This window comes from Penaeus vannamei, chromosome 1 (assembly GCF_042767895.1).
Source record: "Penaeus vannamei isolate JL-2024 chromosome 1, ASM4276789v1, whole genome shotgun sequence".
In the NCBI taxonomy this organism is placed as follows: Eukaryota; Metazoa; Arthropoda; class Malacostraca; order Decapoda; family Penaeidae; genus Penaeus; species Penaeus vannamei.
Window position 1 is genome coordinate 36,330,877 of NC_091549.1, and position 20,000 is coordinate 36,350,876.

The 20,000-nt window shown below is 49.7% G+C and overlaps 1 protein-coding gene across 6 annotated transcripts in view; it reads right to left on the reverse strand.

Moving 5' to 3' along the window:
• Nucleotides 1-20,000, reverse strand: part of beta-Spec (spectrin beta chain) — a 102,244-nt gene that overhangs the window by 60,179 nt on the left and 22,065 nt on the right. For 2 of the 6 annotated variants that reach the window (XM_070122146.1, XM_070122268.1), the window contains exon 2: nt 9,613-9,722. The exons of the other annotated variants lie outside the window; for them this stretch is intronic. The gene's annotated coding sequence lies outside the window, so the exon portion shown is untranslated. The remainder of the gene's footprint in view (nt 1-9,612; nt 9,723-20,000) is intronic. 6 annotated transcript variants of the gene reach the window in all.

Here is a 20,000-nt window from a genome sequence, read left to right on the forward strand (position 1 = left end):
GGTTCTAAACGTGAGATGAAATAAAAAGGATATCGTGGGATGCGAACAGGGGCAGGGATAGGAAACAAGGATATAGACTGGGAGGTGGGAGGGGGAGGAAGAGATGGGAGATGAAAGATGAGAAAAGAGAGGAGAGGAGAAGAAAGCAAATAGATGACAAGGGAGGAGAGCAAATAGAGAAAAGAGGAGAGAGTGCAAAAAGATGAGAGGAGAGGAAAGTAAATTGAGAAGAGGAGAGCAAATAGAGGAGTGGATAGGACAGCAAACAGAGGAAGAGAGGAGAGAAAAGCAAACAGAAGAGAGAGGAGAGAAAAGCAAACAGAAGAGAGAGGAGAGGAGAGAAGAGCGAAGAGTTCTTTTTCTGAGCAAAGTACATGCCCAGCATATAGCAAGGGCAAAGTGTCTGAACATCTGTCTAAACTGGCTAAGTCATAGTGATTTAAGTTGGCAATCATTTAAAGATATTCTATAAAAGTTCTAAATAATACATCTCAAGTCATTCTAGGTATTACTTTGTCAGCTGAAAATTTCTAAGTTCCAATACATGTCTTGCTGACCAAGATGGGGTGTAAATATCCCTTCTTGGAACTGAAGCTGCAAGGGATAGGGACTGAGGCGCGGGAAGGTTAGAGGGAGGGGGATGAGGAGGGGGGGAGGGGGAGGGAAGTAGGGAGAGAAGGGAAGGGAGGGAGGATGGGAGGGAGTAGGGGTGATGGATTGAAGAAGGGAGAGAGGGAAAGAGATAGCGATACAGAGAGAGAGAGAGAGAGAGAGAGAGAGAGAGAGAGAGAGAGAGAGAGAGAGAGGAGAGAGAGAGAGAGAGAGAGAGAGAGAGAGAGAGAGAGAGAGAGAGAGAGAGAGAGAGAGAGAGAGAGAGAGAGAGAGAGAGAGAGAGAGAGAGAGAGAGAGAGAGAGAGAGAGAGAGAGAGAGAGAGAGAGAGAGAGAGAGAGAAAGAGAAAGAGAGAGAGAGGGGGGGAGGGGGGGGCAGGACAGAGAGAGAAAGAGACGCGACTTCGGTCCTGGCGAAGGAAGGGCAAGCCTTGTCGTGTGCTGATTTTTAAAGAGAAACAAGGCTTACGTAACGGGCCCTGCGTCCCCGTGGCAGGGAGGAGGCCCAGCGTTGTTTTCGGAGGAAGGGTTCGGTCGCAGTGTTAGCTTATACTTGTCTGGGCGGAAAGAGTGGGAGTTAAAGTGCGAGTGAGGTGCGATTGCGTGCGAGTCCTCTCTGTCCGTCTCTGTCTCTCTCTTTTATCCGGATACCCACATCCAACCCGACAAGCAGAAGAAAAATCGAACTGAACACGGGACCGAGGTACATCCATTTCCCTCGTCCATTTCCACCCATTAATGTCCGCATATTTCACGATCAGCTTCCGAGTTCACCAACCTAGCCCATCCCCCTGTTTTTTTTCGCCCTATACCCGTCGTCTGTAGAGGGATCATCCCCTGCCACACCCCTCCCCCCGTGGCTATACTTCTCCCTGTGTGGTGTTACCTGCCCGCTCCACTCCCCTCCCCCCCTCCACCACTTCCCTTTCCCTTTTCAATGGCGCTCTCGCCACACCCTTTTCCTTCTCCATTCTTCATCATACTGTTCATTATCCCCTCCCACCTCCGTACTTCCTCTCCTTTTCTTTACCTTTCACCTTTCCGCCTTCCGCAACACGCAAGCTAACCAACAACCATCCAATATACCAAACATTCAAATCATATCTCCTCTTCTTGCCTCCTTTCCTTCCCCCTTCCTCCCTCATTCCTTTCCTTCCTCATTCCTTCCCTTCATCCCCCCCCAATGCCCCGCCCTCCCTTACCCTCCCCCCAATGCCCCTACCTCCCTCCCCCTCCCCCCCATGCCCTTCCCCCTCCAAATACCCATCCCACCCTCCCCCCCTCGCTCCATCCCATCCCCTTTAACTCACTCTTGGACGCTTCCAAATTGTCCCTCTCCCCCAGCTCCGCCTCCAGGTAAATGCCCCCCGACGCGGCTCCTTCTCCTCAGCTCTCTCGCCGTCGTCTTCCGCCAATATATGCAGAGCGGATTCAGCGATAAGATAAAAGTAAAGCGGAATGCATCTGCTGCGTTCACTTCGGCGTTCGTGGTCCTAACGCTTATGTTGCTGCCTTTTCTGTCCGTTTCTTTACTTCCGAGAATTTTCCGTGGTTTCCGTGCATCATCTTCTTTACTCTGGTGTGTGAAAATTTCCATACAATATATCTCTCACTTTGCCTTAACAGAGTCTCTCTCTCTCTCTCTCTCTCTCTCTCTCTCTCTCTCTCTCTCTCTCTCTCTCTCTCTCTTTCTCTCTCTCTCTCTCTCTCTTTCTCTCTCTCTCTCTCTCTCTCTCTCTTTCTTTCTTTCTTTCTTTTTCTTTCTTTCTACTCTTTCTCTCTCTCTCTCTCTCTCTCTCTCTCTCTCTCTCTGTCTCTCTCTCTCTCTCTCTCTCTCTCTCTCTCTCTCTCTCTCACTCACTCACCATACTCACTCACTCACTCACTCATCACACTCACCACCACCACCACTCACTCACTCACTCACTCACTCACTCACTCACTCACTCACTCACTCAACAAATCCAACGGATTTTCCATTATAGCAAACATACACGGAATAAAACACAAAAAAACGAAGAAAGAAATTACAGCGGCAACTATTACGACGACATGATCTGCAACAAAGCAACAACAACAACATCCGGGATTATCACAGGAGTGGCCGGCGAAGTGGGCGGGGCACCAGGACCTCTGAATCACCAGGCATCATCATACGCCACACACCCTTCTCATCATTCCTCCCTCCACGTTTCTTGTAAGCACAGCTGACTCGTGGATGCAAACCCTAATCTATATGGCTTTAACATAAAAATAGAATTAATAATTCCTAAATAAGAAAATCCTACAATACATCGCCAACGTTGCAGTCTGCGCCAACGATTCTAGTTGCAAATGAGGGAGCCCCAAGTCCGGCAGAATGTACTATAGCACTCCGCTGCAGCACGAGCCGTTCGCTTGCGTGCGTTACGTGCAGAAGGTCGGAGTTCCAGGGCATCACCCCGGGGGTTGACGGGGGTGGGGAGGGTAGGGACAGCACGAGAGGAAGAAGGCTTGAGGGCACGTATATCAAAGGAAAATCAATATTGCCGCGGGGGTAAAGGGGAAGGGGAATTGAAAGGGGAAGGGGGAGGAGAGAGAGAGAGAGAGGGGGGGAGGCAACTAGCTGGCTTTATACACTGTCGCATTTCATTCGGCACGCCTCATCTCACTCACTCGTTAAGGATGACTCATCAGCCTTACTCATTCATGAGATATCCATGTGATATAATCGAGGAAAAAATATAGACCAAAAACAATAACTGGCACCATGTCATGTAGTACTAAATATTCGCTGCAGAGGCAACCGCAGCACCTCATATGAACACTTGCATCACAGCTAAACAAGCACCAATTTACACAGGCAATGTATGTCTCAACACTGACCGTCTGCCAAGCACTGAAGCACTGGCCAACGTCCACTTCCAACTTCATGCTTCTTTTCTGACAAGCGAAACTCGACTTCGTCTTGGCCAATTATAAAAGACGGGTGAAGACGGCGAGAGACGGGGAGGGAAGTGGGGAGAGGAGAGGAAAGAGATTTTTAAGGAAGATGAATATATGAGTAAAGAAGATGAGGAAATACAACGAGAGTGCAAAATGACGAGGAGCAGAATAAGAAAGGAAAAAAAAAGAGTGAAGACGAGAAGAGTGGAGAGACTGGACAGGAAGAAGAATAAAAGTGGAAAACGACGTCGATCAAAATATGTCCTCTTTATTACAGAAGATGATGTGAACACGCGACTGACTTCCGGCCTTTCACCTAGTCGGGCTTATCATTATCCTTAATGCCAAAGACATTTTTTTCCCTCCCCCAACCCGTCCTCCCCTACTACGTCCTCCTCCTCCTTCCCCCTACTCCCTATTCCCTCCTCCTCTCCTCCTCTCCCCTCTGTCTGGCTCTTATCTCTCTCTCTCTCTCTCTCTCTCTCTCTCTCTCTCTCTCTCTCTCTCTCTCTCTCTCTCTCTCTCTCTCTCTCTCTCTCTCTCTCTCTCTCTCTCTCTTCACATATCTAAAATGCACATGACAAGAACAAGAACAACATGATCGCCCTCCCTTGCCCGTACCTATACCAACCCAACCCACCCCTTAACAACCAGCCAATAATAGGTGCCAAGGTGTGGCCACTTAAGGTAAAAGTTGTGCCACATCCTGAGCTGCTTGCGATGATGACCCGAAGGAGTTTTAATTAAAAGGGCTGCGGGAGACGCCCCCCCCCCACCCACCCAGCAGACCACGCCCCACGTACTCCTCCCGCCCCCGCCGCCCCCATTCCCTCCTTCGACGACGGTCTGCAGCGCGCAAAATGAATGCACCGGGACCTCCGCCGAGAAAGGCCTGTCCCCGCCGAGCAATCACACGTACTCACGAAGAAGAAGAGAGACAGAAAGAAAAGGAAGAAGAAAAACAAAATCTAGAACAAGGTAGTAAACAAGTAAATAAGCCAAGTTTTTTCATCATTTCATCCAACTTCTGTCGCCATCTAACAGTCCTCCAGTGCTGACTGTCCTCCCACGCTATACTGTCCGTGTGAGCCAGGGGAGGGGAGGGGAGGGGAGGGGAAGGGAAGGGAAGGGAAGGGAGGGAAGGGAAGGGAAGGGAGGAAGGGAAGGGAAGGGAAGGGAAGGGAAGGGAAGGGAAGGGAAGGAAGGGAAGGAAGGGAAGGGAAGGGAAGGGAAGGGAAGGGAAGGGAAGGAAGGGAAGGGAAGAAGGAAGGGAAGGGAAGGGAGGGAGGGGAGGTTAAGGGGGAAGAAGGGGAGGACGAGAAGAGAGGAGAGGAGGGATATGGAGGGGTGGGAGAGGAGAGGAGAGGGAGAAGAGGGGAGGGAAGTGGAGGGGATGTTAAGGGAAGGGGAGGACGAGGGAGGGTAGGGGAGGGAAGGAGAGGAAAAGAGACGAGACCAGAGGAGAGGGGAGCGGGGAGGGAAGGTTAAGGGGAAGAGGGGAGGGCGACATGTGGCCTCATAACCTTAACGCTCTCGTGCTTTATATGGCCCCGCGAGACCAGTGTGTCTGGAGGGGCGGGTCCTGATTCCTTGGAGGCGGAGGAGGAGGACGAGGAGGTGGGGAGGAGGACGAGGAGGTGGGGGAGGAGGAGGAGGAGGAGGAGGGAGGAGGAGGAGGAGGAGGAGGAGGAGGAGGGGGAGGAGGAGGAGGAGGAGGAGGAGGGGGGGGGGAGGAAGACGAGGAGGAGGTTGGGGGAGGAGGAGGAGGAGGAGGTGGGGGAGGAAGGAGGTAGGGGAGGAGGAGGAGGAGGAGAGAGGTGGGGGGGGAGGAGGAGGAGGTGGGGAGGGAGGACGAGGAGTGGGGAGGAGGACGAGGAGGTGGGGAGGAGGACGAGGAGGTGGGGAGGAGGAGGAGGAGGAGGGGGAAAGGGAGAAGGAGATGGAGAAGGAGTAGGGGAAGAGGAAGGAGGAGAAGGAGAAGATGAAGGAAAAGGAGATGAAGAAGGAGGAGATGGAGAAGAAGGAGAAGGGGGAAAATGAGAAGAAAAAGGATAGGAAGGATAATAATAATTAGGAGAAGGGATAATAATAGGGAATAATAAGGAATAATAATAATAATAATAAGAAGAAGAAGAAGAAAGGAGGGTAATGATGAAGTTGAGGATGAATTGAGGTCAAGATGGAATAGAAGTCGAGATGAAGATGGGAAGCTGTGCATGTGACGGCCGTGTGGGGGAGGATAACCATGTGGTAAGGAGATTGGGAGCCTTGTTCTGGGGAAATGTTCGGAGCAAAACAATGATCCAATTTGAAGGAGAATACACTCTCCATGGTATTGTTTCAAGAATCAAACTTTCTCAAGATGCCCGTCTCCACCCGTGCTTAGACGTAGAGGGAGGGAGGGAGGGAGGGAGGGAGGGAGGGAGGGAAAGGGTGAGGATTCAGTAGATCAAAATACTCAGGTTTCAGGAAGAGGCCCCACAAAAGACGAGAGAGGGAGGGAAGTGACTACTAGTTCATACAGTCACTCACTCACTCACTCATCCAGACGCTCACAATATATCTTTCCCCTTCCTATTTTTCTTTCTTTTACTCTCTCTTTCTCCTTCTCTTACTCCGAAGAAAAGCCGGCGAGGCAGGTACTCTGGCAAGGCTATGCAGCAAGGCGCCCCGGAGTTCACGTGCAAGGGCCACGATAAAGAGTGCACGCTATCCGTCATCCCCTGCCAGCACCGTCTGGCTGTCGCCGACCTTCGCCACGCCCGATTAAAACATACTACCGTTCTCGTTGTACTGTAAATATCTCCACTTAACGAAAGGAAGTTAGTAGGAGATCCACTGTGGATGAAATGCGTCTATACTGACCAATGCAGTACTTGCCTAAGTCACAACGTCCACAAAACGCGTACCGAATACTAAAAAGTAATTCTAGAAAATTAAAATGTGCATAACCTTCATTACAAAAAGCTCTTGCCGGTGACGAAATTCCTTCCCGCACATAACGTGGAAACATTTGGCACCTTGCCTTCGCGCCAGCTAATCGTATTATAATGGAATACAGAATACAGAGCCCGGCCGGCTGTTGTGTGGACATCGCGCCGCACCAGTACGCGAGGCTGAGACGGGCGCAAAGGGGAAACAGGTAACAAGGAGTGTGGAGAAAAGAGAGAGGGGTGTAGGGGTGCATGGAACAGAAAAAAACAAAGGACAAATTGGAAGCTGTACCCGTTATAACAGATCAAATTATCTATGGAAATTAGTTCTGTCCGAAAAGGCAATGCACTTGGATTGGCTGGGCTCCAAGCTCCGTTAGACAAACGACCAGACTGGCAGGCATTCATTCAGGCAGAAAGCTTATGAGGGGAAGAGGAAAGCAGAAGAGGGCGAGGAAATAAGTGGAAAAAGAGGAAGAATGACGGGGAGGAAAGAGGGAAGAGAGTTGAGGGAAAAGGGAAGATGGAGGGAAGAGGGGAGAGAGAGAAGAGAAGATAAGATAAGAGAAGAGACAAGAGACAAGGAAGAAGGGAGAAGAGAGAGAGAGAGAGTGGGGGGGGGGGGGCAATTAACACGCTATTAAGTACCCTGTGTCAGCCCCCCTGTCGACTCGCAAACCCTCCTTGATGAGTCCACCAAACAAAACCGGCATTTCGCAAGCCATCACCGGCCTTCATAAGACACCACGGAGCACAAGCAGCACGACGCCGTGGTATGCCGGCGGATGACGTAAGAGTAAGACGGACTACCAAGACGCAAGAAAATTGTGAAGCCAAGTGGGTAAGACACCATTGTATCCTAGGCATTAAAGATGACACCGGCAACAGAAAACATCTTGCAAGTCATGGAAAATATAATAAAAAAATGGAATCTCCCTCCCTCCCGCCCCCACCTCCAGGCAACATAACAAGAACGGTAAAACTTGTTAAGAGCCCCGCTAAGCCTAACACTGAAGCCTCATCCTCTTTCGCTCTCTCTCTCTCTCTCTCTCTCTCTCTCTCTCTCTCTCTCTCTCTCTCTCTCTCTCTCTCTCTCTCTCTCTCTCTCTCTCTCTCTCTCTCTCTCTCTCTCTCTCTCTCCTCTCTCTCTCTCTCTCTCTCTCTCTCTCTCTCTCTCTCTCTCTCTCTCTCTCTCTCTCTCTCTCTCTCTCTCTCAAACACACACACACACACAAAACGGAGTTTAAATATACCGGGGACGCGAGCTCGGTTAATATTGCGTCATCTCCCAGTTATGTCGAAGTACTACCCCCCACCCACTCCTCATCCACCCCCTGACAAGAAATTTCTTTCGCCCATATTCTAAACCATCTCCCGCACACCTACATACCAGGGCAGTAAGCTTGTGACGCGAGGATCTCAAGCCGATTCTCACAAGGCGCATTTCCTATCTTCAAGTATGTCTGCACCGGAATCTGAATTCACGGAAGAAATGTGAAGTTTGAAGCCTTGAACACAACAGGTGGAGGAGGGGAGAAGCAGGAGTGAAAGGGGAAGGAAGTGGAAGGGTCATGAGAAAACGTGAAAAACAAAGAATGAGAAGATGAATGAGGAGGAGGAGGAGGGAGAAGGGGGATGTCAACGGTGGGAGAAGATGTTGGATGAAAGGAGATATGCAAGAAAATAAAGATTAAAAATACGCGAGCCATGTAGGACAAGTAGCCTCGCCGGCCTCCTCCTACCTACAAATCCGCACACAAGCACATACACCCACACATTCTTCCACCCCCATCCGTCTCCCTGCACTCACCCCACCCCGTCTCCCATAACAGCGAGGCTCACAAACATGGTCCACAATGACGAGACAGTTAGTGGCCTCCCACAGGACTCTCGCCTCCCCTAGACCCTCAGGCTTGTGTACACATGGCCGAAGGGAGAACACACACGGCAACGGGGTGTATTCAACGAGGTATCACCATCATTCTTGGAAAAAAGCGAACGAAGGAATAAAGTAGAAGATATACTGATGCATAGCATCTGACTACATTCACAGCTATATTGTGCCAGGGTATCCCTTTCCCTTAAATATTTAAGGGTTGACCACAAAGATAACATGGGACCAATGGCGAACCAGACTCTTCCCTTTCTCTCCTATCCTTAGCCCTCTCTTTCTCTCTTTCTAAAAGAAAGAAAGAAGCAGAGGGAGAATAAAAGTCTGACAATGACAACGCCAAGAGCCACAAACATAATACAGGAGAACAGGAGGAGAGCGCGGCCGGGGCTAAGCAAGTGTAATAGAATTAATAAAGGAATAAGGTCAACAGGCGTCCACCACCACCACATTGTTGACGCCTTCGCCCCTGCTACTCGCCCCATCAGCAAATCCACAACCTCCGCTTTTGGTAATTGTCGTTAACATTTTCAGCGGGCGAACATCTTCCTCTTTTCTTCTCACGCTAGAGACTCACCGACTTTCCTTCTTTCGTTCTTTACTTTTTGTATCTAATCATAATGGGGCAATTATCCCTGCTCTCCTTTTCTATTCCCTTTCTTGAAATCCCTATCAAGTGCCCCTTTCCCACTACTGTTCATCTTTTTCTTCTGCCATTTTACTCACTCTTTCATCTCTTTTTCCTTTGGCAACAACCCCTCCTGTCCCTCTCTTGCCGCACACAAGCACGGAGGAAGGAACGGACGCATGAATGCATTCCCCACGGTGCTTCCCCTCCGTCAAGCACACTACCGCAGGTTCCAAGCCGACTGCTCTGATACACAGGCGGGTTCAAAGACCTGGGAAAGCGCCGAGCTTTGTACGGAAGAACACTTGCCGACTACCAACTAAAGGAGGAAAAAAGTACCTGTTTGTTTGTTACGACTACTGTGCGCCACGACACGAGGAAGACCCACAAAGTTGCAAAGCAAGAAAAAAGAAACAAGCGCATTCTGCCTCCGTTGCAAGTTGTGCAATCATGTGCATTGTCGGCGGTCCTTGGCGCACATGCAGTGCATATCGACCTCTCCCGATGGCGGCGCACAGACCGGGCAACCCTCGGACGAGTTGTTACACCGTCTCCCTCCCGCCGCGATCAGGACCACACCTCCCAGGCGGGATCAGCATCAACGTTGCAGAACCGAGTAACGTACCATGAACCATTCGCCGGCCGGCTTCCCCTGCGCGGCGAGAGACAGACAGCCGAGCCCGTCTCCTCAACACACCCCAAGGCCGAGAGAAAGTCCGCAGACACCAACTATACCTGCAAGCACGAGAGAAAACAGATATTAGAACACATTCATAGACGAAAAAGATCACTTACTGTAAACTCTATACAAAAACAAAGTGATAAATGCAAAATATAAATTAGAAAAATGGATTCCAAGTTTTGTAAGAATAAAACGTCATACATAGTCATACCGCTCCAAAATCCTGATATATAATTTAAAACATGTAAAAAATTCAAAACTGTCATGTAACATAACATTCAGTCTACTGTCTTCCCCTCTATTTTACTCTCCTGTAGGTTTGTATGTATTTACTAAAGTATACGTAAACACACATACACATAAATTTCAGGCGCGTGTTGTTTTTGTTTGCTTGTTTTAGAGCATGTGCATCCTTCACATCATATTACCAGAGCTTTTCCATTATTTTTATGAAGTTAATCCCAAAAACGAAACATTACACGTTTGTGAATGGAAAGAATAACAAGCAGAAACCCAAAAATTGCAACACAGTAAAAATTCTAATGATAAAAATAAGCCTGACACAGAAACCTCCCGAAACCCATGGAAGCAACATAATTAGCGTGACACGAGAAAGCGTGCAAAAACCGCCCGCGAGTGATAAAGCGTGACCTCGGGAAACCGGCATGACTCACTCCTCCTCCTCCTCCTCCTCTCCCTCTCTTCACCTCTCCTCTCCCTGGTCTTCTACTCCCCCTACTTCTTCCCCTCCCACTATTTTCCCATCTCTTCTCCCAACTCCCTCCTCCTCCACTTTTAATATCCCTCCCCTCCCCCCTACTTCTGCTATTCTACATCTCCTCTCTCCTTTCCACTCCACTTCACTCCACTCCACTCCTCTCCACACCTCTCCCTTCCTCCCTTCTCCTCTGCTCTCCCCTCCCTCCTCCCTCCCTCCCCCCTCCCTTCTCCTCTGCTCTCCCTCCCTCCCTCCCTCCCCTCCCTCCCCTCCCCTCCCCTCCCCTCCTCCACCCCCTACCCCTCCTCTCCCCTCCCTTCTCCCTCTCTGCTCTCCCCTCCTATCCCCCGTCCCCCCCCCCTTCCCTTTCCCCCTCTCCTCCCCTCTCTGTAGTATGCGGGTCGTGGACAAGAGGTGCCTTTGACAGACTGCAACACTGAAGAGATGGGAGACGTGAGGAGGGGAGGGGGCGTGCCAGACAGCGCTGGGAGGGGTAGTATGACCCCGCCCTTTCCCCAGACGTGCAGACATCGACATCCTTGAAGGTCTAACAAACAAATTAAACTTGAACACACACACACACACACACACACACACACACACACACACACACACACACACACACACACATACACACACACACACATATATATATATATACACCTGTATATATACAATTACTCGATGCGACACCCCCTTTGGTAGTTAACTTCGCACTCGACAAACACTCGCTCCTTCCTTCAGCGGAAATAATTGCATCAACCTCCATTGCAGGCCGGCATGCTTCTCTGCGTTTGCTATCCATAATTTAGAACCTGCAACCGGTCGTGCCAAGCGAACAGTCCCATTCAATTTCTCGTGTACACCTATTATCTTTTAAATATACGAGCATTCCGAGATAAAGCCAATGGGCGCGATAACCACTAAAAAGAGATATCTTAATTAGAAGGGGCTGCGGCCACGCCCTTCCGACTACCCATTCGAAATACTATACAACTGATTGTATCATCATCAACGTGTATTAATTTGTGGCTTTCAACAGGGAGCGTAGCCTTTCCCTACACAAAACTTAAGACATAAAATATAATATACATAATATATATAATATATAATACATATACTATACATAATGAATATTCAATTTATCTTTCGCACGCGCACACGCACTTCTTTTTTGTTAACAAGATATGTTTTTATCACATTCCTGTTAAGTAAAATACCACCGGCCTACAACAAAAACACAAACTCTTACTGAATTAAACGCTACTCAAATGCAAAAACCCCTTGGGCATTACAACCAGCTTGCTACTTTTCCAATGCGCTTATCTTTTTTTTCTATTTATGTGGCTCGTAGGATCTGCAATAAAAAGAATCACATCCTGCCTATAAAAAAACACGAAGCTACCGAGTCATGCCAGCAAACACCCATTACGATTCCCCACCATTCGTCGCCATTCATGAAAAGTGCCTGGCCAAGCAGTCCCCCGAGGAAGACGGTCGGGGAAGCGAGAACCGGATCCGATTCTAGTCAAATCCAAGGGCTGCCGTCAAGAAAAAAACAAGCACGCTAAAACAATTAAAGAAAGAAAGAAGGAAAGAAAGAAGGGAACGGTAGACGGGGAAGATGGGAAGGGGAGAGGGGCAAGATGAGAAGAGAGGGAGAGGAGGGAGGGAGAAGAGAGAGGGAGAGGAGGGAGGGAGAGGAGGGAGGGAAGAGAGAAGAGGGGAAAGAAAACAGAAGAACAGAGGAAAGAGAAACGGAAAAAAAGGGAAAAAAAGCGAAACGAAACGAAAAGAAAAAGAAAAGAAAAGAGAAGAAGGAGAAAGAAAAAACATGATCCGGGTGGAGGGGCAGCAACCTGAGTCACCCATTAGGCTTTAGTTTCAGAGGGAATGGGTTTACGTAGGGACAAGAGAAGAGACACGAGAGGAGGAGGAGAGGGGAAGGAAGGACAATCACATTATCCTCCGCTGGGACTAGCTCTTTTGTGACATTTTACATTACTTTCTTGACTTTTAAGCTGGTTTTACGTTTGAGTTAGACCGTTTCCTTGCGAGGCCTAACGATTCTCCCCTGATTCATACATGACCTTTCGGGTTTATCATCGCACCTTCAAGAGTCTCGCATATCGACGGCGATAAAAATAGTGGCACTTGTGAGGACAAAACCCGCGCCGGTTGTTAAAAAGAGGGCGATAATAGTGATAACACGGGCGACTTCATCCGTGCAACACCACCGCAAGCCACAAGAATGTCGCTTATATCCAAATGGGTTTCGCAAGTAAAGAACAGACGCTTTTACAATTGAAGAACAAGAACAAAACAGGTATTCATTTTATTTTTTTCTCTCTCGTATCACTGCGTCGCCCTACATTCGCCTCCCTTCGCCTCTTTACGCGATGGCAAGCCAAGTTTTTTTTCTGATAGCGGTTATCAAAGCCGGTCCTTCCTGCCGATAGCGAAGCACTGGTGTGCTTGGGCAGAGAGTAATGTAAAAGGTTATCGGCAATCCCCGAGCCTCAAAAACTACCAAATAGAGAATGGAGACTCAATCCATTTTTTTCTGATAAAATCACGGTCATATGAAATATGAACATTCATGGTATTGTAAAAGAACGACTCCTCCGTACCCCCACGCACACTAATCCCCCTCTTTCGATAACCTCCACCCCCTCTCCCTCACCCCCAACCCCCGCTTCATCCCGATCCACCTTGTCCCCCGCCCCATACTCTCCTTTTTCTGCCCTAAGCCATCCGCGACGCCCTCCCCGCTCCCACTGTGGCGAATCAGGCTTTATTAAGGGGAATCAAAGGTCCCTGTAACATGTCGATGCCACCCACACACGCCCTATTCTAAATACCACGGCCATTAAAAAACGCCAGAGGAAGAAGAATAGCGGAAGATTGGGGATGAAAAAACGTAAACGACACGCGGATCGGTAATAAAACGGGTGAATGTTAAGGATCAGGAAGAGAACAAGAAAATACTGAGGAACAGGTAAGAAAACGGATGTATACGAAGGGATAAGGCAAACATCGGGTTGGAGGAGGAAGAAAAAGGGTGAATGTTGGAGTGAAGGTTGAAAAGTCGTGAGAAGTCGGGATGGGTAAGCGAATGGGTGAACGGCAGGAAAAGCAAGATGACTCATTGCCGAAGCAGCAGGTTGTCGAGGCTCCCCGATTACAGCGTCCCTGATAAGGAGAAGTCACATCCAACGCAAAGCTTTCTAAGTTCCTCCACACGATCTCGCACTATCTTCTGCTCACTGCCCCTCCCTCTTGGTATCTCTCGGTTTCTTTGTACCTGCTGCTAAAGCCTTGATCTCTAACTGTCCCCAATCTTTCTTCTTTCTGATTTTATTATCATTGTTGTCTTTTCTTCCCTCCCTTTACTACTCGTTTGCTTCTTCTTATACTTCTCCTGTCTTTAAACTTACTTCTACTTCTCCCTCCCTCCACTCTACCCTCGCCCCTTCTCCCTCCGCATACTACACTCCTCACTCCTCTCCCACCCCTATAACAATGAAGGACGGACATATATAAAAGCTTCCAAGGGGTGGGAAGGTTGTCAAGGGTTGTTGAGAGGGAGGAGAGAGAGGAACAGGGAGAGGAGAGGGAGGGAGGGATTTTATTCAAAGGTTGAACCTTAGAGAAACCTAAAAGGGAGTGTGAGAGGGAAAGGGAGGAGGGACAGGGTGAAGAAGAAGGGGAGAGAGGGGGACAGGTAAGGGGGAGGGTGAGACCCATCAGGTGTTCCCTTTCCACATCTCGCTGCCTCCGAGTCCGGCCCCGCCCACTTGTTTTTCCCCTGCACCCATCCCGGTCCAAACCCCGATTTGTCTCCCAAAGCCTGAGACTTCTCGCCGCGAAAAGCCATCCCTTCGTCGACCTCTTTCGTCACCCTTCTTTCCCAAATCTATTTCCCACTCCTACGTCCTTCCCCCTCCCTCCCTCCCCCCAGCCTCTTGCCACTACCTTTCCTTTTCTACTTCCTTCCACCCGCGCCCGTCCCCTTTTCTCCCTTCCACTCGCAATTATCTTGAAAAAGAACAGATCAAACTACGAGAAAAAGCCGTCTCCCTCCCCCTCGCTACCTCGCCTTCCGAAGTGTTATGGCAAGAGTCAGCTGCGATTGTGCCCACGTAATGGGATTCCCTTCGGCGCTTTCACGCTGCGGAGAGAGACACCGTTCGGAATATCATTTCTCCTCACATCACGGCGGGTGGGGTGGCGTGGGTAAGGACTGGTGGGGTGGGAGAAGGGGGGAGGGGAGAAGGGGTAGGAGTGGGTGTAGAGGTGGCGTGGAAGAGGAGGAGGGTTGCCTCGCGTGGGAATACAGAATAAAATTATAATCGATTTACATTGCGAAATGCTGAAATACAAGTGGATCTCACGGATCTCGTCCATCCTACCATCTCGTCGCTATAGAGTGACGACATACGAAAAACAACAGACATTACAGTGCAACAGACAGGTATTTCTGCGGTATACATACTCATCTCGATTGATAATTCACTTCAGAAGAACAAGGTAAACCATCAATAAACAGAAAATCTACCGAGCATCCCCGCCAGCCACCAGAAAGACAACAATATTTTCTCGAAATAAAGTCCTTCATACACAAAACTCCATACTGGCGAGACAAGAAGCACATTTGTAACCGGCAAGAATTAGCTACGGCCGTCGAAGGAGCTTTAGGATAAGTCCGGGGAGGTGAGGGATCGTCGGGAGGAGTGACGCAATCCGAGTGGGGCTCTCGCATGCGCCTGAAGTGGCCGACAAGAGCTGCTCTTCTGCCAGCTATTCGGGGCACTCTGCATCCTGTTGTGCATCTTAAAATATGTATAAACACGTGTATATAAATATATATATGTGTGTGCGTGTGTGCATGCGTATGCGCCTTTGACCGTGGGTGTGTGCCTTTGCGCGTGCATGCGTGTTCGTGCAAGCGCGATCGCCAGTATACTTTGAAACTCAGGGTTAGGATTCCAAGCCTATCTATCCACATACGTGTAGCATCTTCCCGTCCCAGCGCACGGTGGGTGATCTTTGACCTTAGCACGCCCACTTACAAAGTTATTAATAGTCACAATACACTCGGGCAATGCCGCATATCTGAGTGACAATTTTCACTAGGGAAAGAGTCACCACTAAAATTTGCCATGACATAAGGGAGACACAAAACATACACAAAAAAACAAAGACTGACATACATGTACATTGCCCCGCACACGCACATCCATACTCACGCATCAAGAATATGAACCAGCAAAGAAAATAAACAACGAAAAATCTCTCCCTCTATATAAACATATCCATACTCACATACATACATACATACATACATACATATCTATGTATACATATACATACACATACAAACACATATATACACACTCTACTGACCACGCCCACGATTTGCACCACAATGGGGGTCACTGTCGGTGATCTTATCACCCTATGCAGACGGAAAAAGGGGAGGGAAAAGGGAGGGAAAGAGGAGGGGAAAGGGGAGGAAAAAAGGTAGGGGAAAAGAGAGGAAAGGGGGAAGGGGAGAGGGAAGGGAGGAAAGGGAAGGAAAGAGAGGGAGAGGGACGGAAAGGGGAGAGGAAAGAGAGGGAAAGGGGAGGGAGGGAGGGAGGGAGGGAGGGAGGGAGGGAAGGAGGGAGGGAGGGAGGGAAGGAAGGAAGGAAGGAAGGAAGGATGAAGGGGGAGAGAGAGAGAGAGAAAGAAAGGCACAACGTCTTCATCACACCCGCCAAAAGAGTTGTCGATTTCCGCCCGCCGTCCGCCCTCCTCCGACGGCGCCACACTGCAGGTCGCCGGCGCTGGTTGCGTGCGGGCGGCGCAGTCATTAGTGTCGCTGCGTATCGACGTGGAGGCACATCCAGTTCGCAAGGGCCACGAGGTATAAGTGGCAGGGAGGGGGGGGGGCTAGCCGTCCCGAGGTCTGGTATCAGGTCTGATAGCAGTGTGTCTGTGTCTGTGTCTGTCTGTCTGTTTACGAACACGCCTTCCAAGATAATTCTCCACTCTGACTTGTTAAACTGCATTGTGCAATTTGAAGCTAAGACGTCCATTCAAACCCAATAACAAAGAGCAAGTACTCACTAATACATATATGAATACATACACAAGCATACTGTACATATAGGCCTAGGTGCTGCGTTCATTAAAAGAACTCCCATCGCTCCCCGATAAATGCGGAAATGAGGTAGAGAAGGAAGGCCGATGAGAATGGGGAGGTAGCGGGAGGAAAGGGGGAAGAAAAGGGAAGATGAGTAGTCAATGAGGCGCAAGGCCGATATTCATGAGGTCATCAGCCGCTGGGGTTTAGAGGGAAAGGGGTGGGGCTGGGGGGGAGGGAAGAGAGGTGGTGGCGTAATCTACATAGGCGAAAAGGGACGACCAGGGCACGGTCCAGTAACGCCTGACACTCGACCGCGACGACGCTAATGATAGGACCCTACCCCCACCCCCTGCCCCTACCCAGCCGCCTATCCTACACCTCCCCAGTTCTCACCTGCCTACCCTACTTTTCGCCAACACATCCCACCCTGCCCGTCCTCTTCACAACCTCACGCCGGTACTTTTTCGAAATCGAAAAGACATGCGGGAGAGAGGGAGGGAAAGAGAGAGAGAGAGAGAGAGAGAGAGAGAGAGAGAGAGATAGAGAGAGAGAGAGAGAGAGAGAGAGAGAGAGAGAGAGAGAGAGAGAGAGAGGGAGAGGGAGGGAGAGGGAGGGGGAGAGAGTCATTCCATCATCTCATATCCACCATGAACTATCACATACAAAAGAATACCATGGACAAAAAAAAAAATACTTCTCTCCCTCCAACTCAGTTTTCTCCACCCTCCTTGCCTTCCTCCACATAAATCACACAAATATACTTTCAAATTCACACTCACACACCGCGTTTGCCATCATCTCTGTCGTAGAATCTGATGCTCTCTTACTGCCCACGACCGGTTTGAGTTGGAAGAGGGGAAGGGAGGGAGGGAGGGAGAGGGAGAGTTCAGGAGGTGGGGTGTGTGTGGGTGGCGAAGGATACAGCAGGGGGAAGGGTTTGGGGACAGAAGAGGGAGGAGAATAAAAAAAAAGTGAGAGGGGCTGAGGGAGAAAAGAGAGTTGGAGGAGGGAGGAGAGAGGCAGAGGGGAGGGGGAGGGGGAGAGGGAGAGGAATGCAAAAGCCGGCCCTGCGATCGCAATCGACCAGACCGTTCGCAAGAGACCAACAACCTAAAGAACTCCAATCTCAAAGTAGCTGTGTCCAAGACAGCAATATCACACAGCGATCGCCTGTAACAGTAAGTGCAGAGGACAATAAGAATAAGAGGAGATTCGATCGCCATGGGAGGCGAAGGAATGAGAGGGCCGCGCGTGCACATGCATGTATGTGTAAGTGTGAGGTTGTGTGGTTTTGCGAGCGAGCGAGCGAGAAAGAGGGAGATTGAGGGAGGGTGGGAGAGGGAGAGGGAGAGGGAGAGGGAGGGAGGGAGAGAGAGAGAGAGAGAGAGAGAGAGAGAGAGAGAGAGAGAGAGAGAGTGAGAGTGAGTGGTGGTGAGTGAGGTGAGTGAGTGAGTGGTGGTGAGTGAGTGAGTGAGTGACTGAGCGAGAAAGAGGGAGATTGAGGGAGGGAGGGAGGAGAGGGAGGGAGGAGGGAGGGAGGGAGAGGGAGGAGAGGGAGAGGAGAGAGAGAGAGAGAGAGAGAGAGAGAGTAGAAAGAGTGAGTGAGTGAGTGAGTGAGTGAGTGAGTGAGTGAGTGAGTGAGTGAATGAGTGAGTGAGCGAGTGAGTGTGTCTGTGGGGGGGGGGGGGGGGGTGCGAGTGTGTGTGGGTGTTGCGTGCGTGCGTGTGCGTGCGTGCGTATCGAACGGATGGATGAGTGGATAACCGCGTGCGGTAAATGCAAATACTCCCATCTCTCTAATTGCTCTCTCTCTCTCTCTCTGGACTCTCCCCTCCACTAACGTCTGAATCGCTTTCAGTTCACCCTGACTGACCCTCACATCCCCCTTTCTCTCCCTCCTTAATCCTCCTCATTCTACTCCTCCAAATCCTCCGCTTCGGAGGAAATCTCGCTGTTTACTGTGAGCCGCAGACCCAAGCCAGTGCAACGAAACGACACCGGCCAGAACACATGCCATGAAATTGACGAGCTTCGATACAGGACAAAAAAACACGGCCGTCTGAGTCACAACAACAACTGAGTAAGTCCCGGACACAAGGGAGCCACGAGCCACCGGCACGCCCCAGAAACAGGTGTTCCGCAAGGGCACGTGTCGGATTTGCCACTGCGAGACCCTCAGCTGCTCCGTGACATGACACACATGACACGAGCGAGCGGAGCCGGGCATTTAAGCCGGCACTTAATGAGGCCTTCAGGCTACGCGGCTTATCAGTGATACCTTGCACTAGAGAAGCCGAAAGAGGGAGGGTGAGAGATAATGGAGAAGTAAGACGGGGAAAGAGGCTCTTGTGGGAAGGGGGCGAGGGGAACGGACACACTGGCGGGTAATGGGGAAAGACATGGAACGAATAGAGATTGAGAAAAAATGAAATGGGCGGAAACGGAGGTACCCGAGGTAATGACGAAATAAGAGGGAAGGAAAAGAAAGAAAATCAGGGAGGATCAATAAAGAAAAGGAAACCCGAGTTATGGCCACCCTCCGTCAGCACCTCATCAGCTGTTACCCCATAAAAACATTCTCGCCGCCCCTCTCATCACCAAATGCATTTCCACACACAAAAAAACTCGCCTCGCAGACACATATATACGTAGGTAAACATAACATACACCCTTTAATTTAGCGCAAATAACAACATTACGGGTCTCCCTTTTGCACAACAATCCCATCTGCATACCACCGGCCAATGGCATCAGATAGTCGCTAATCAAAACAATAAACGTAATCAGAAGGATCTGGCACTGCCCATCAACTCCGATAAGAGTTAATGAATATTAAAGAGTTGAATAATATGATACCACAGCTACCATATACAAGAGTAATGGTGTCTATAAAATAGTATTTGTCTGGGCGTTCCTTCAAATAAAATACCATGTAATTCATACATTTTGAAATACCATTCGCGCGTGGCTGAAGCGTCCGAATTAATATTTTTCTGCCCCTGAATGTAATGCAGAGAATCGAATTTTGCCTTTAAATTGCCAGGATATTTAAATCACCAATACACTTCCCAAACCGCGCAGTGTGCACCCGGCCCCACGCCCATCTACTTGCGTTTGCCGTACTTGCTCGACTTTAAAATCCCAGAGCAAATGAACCCCGGAGGCAGAAATTCCCTGGGTCGTGGCAGGTCAAGTGGGGGTCGGGTGGCTCCTCCCAGACGCGTTCCCACTGGCGCCGGGAGCCACTCGGGAAAGATGGTTCCTCGGCCAACCTGGATCGATATGACGACGCTGGCCATCAGGATGACAACACCCTCCACCACCTCCGCCGCCCACAGAGTCGGACGAAGTACACACGCGCGGGCATGCATGTACAATTGCAGACACATGCATGCACAAGCATATTCGTGTATACACACACCGCACGAACTTTCTCTTTCTGATGAACTACATACACTAAGTATGTTAACATGTTAATTTCAC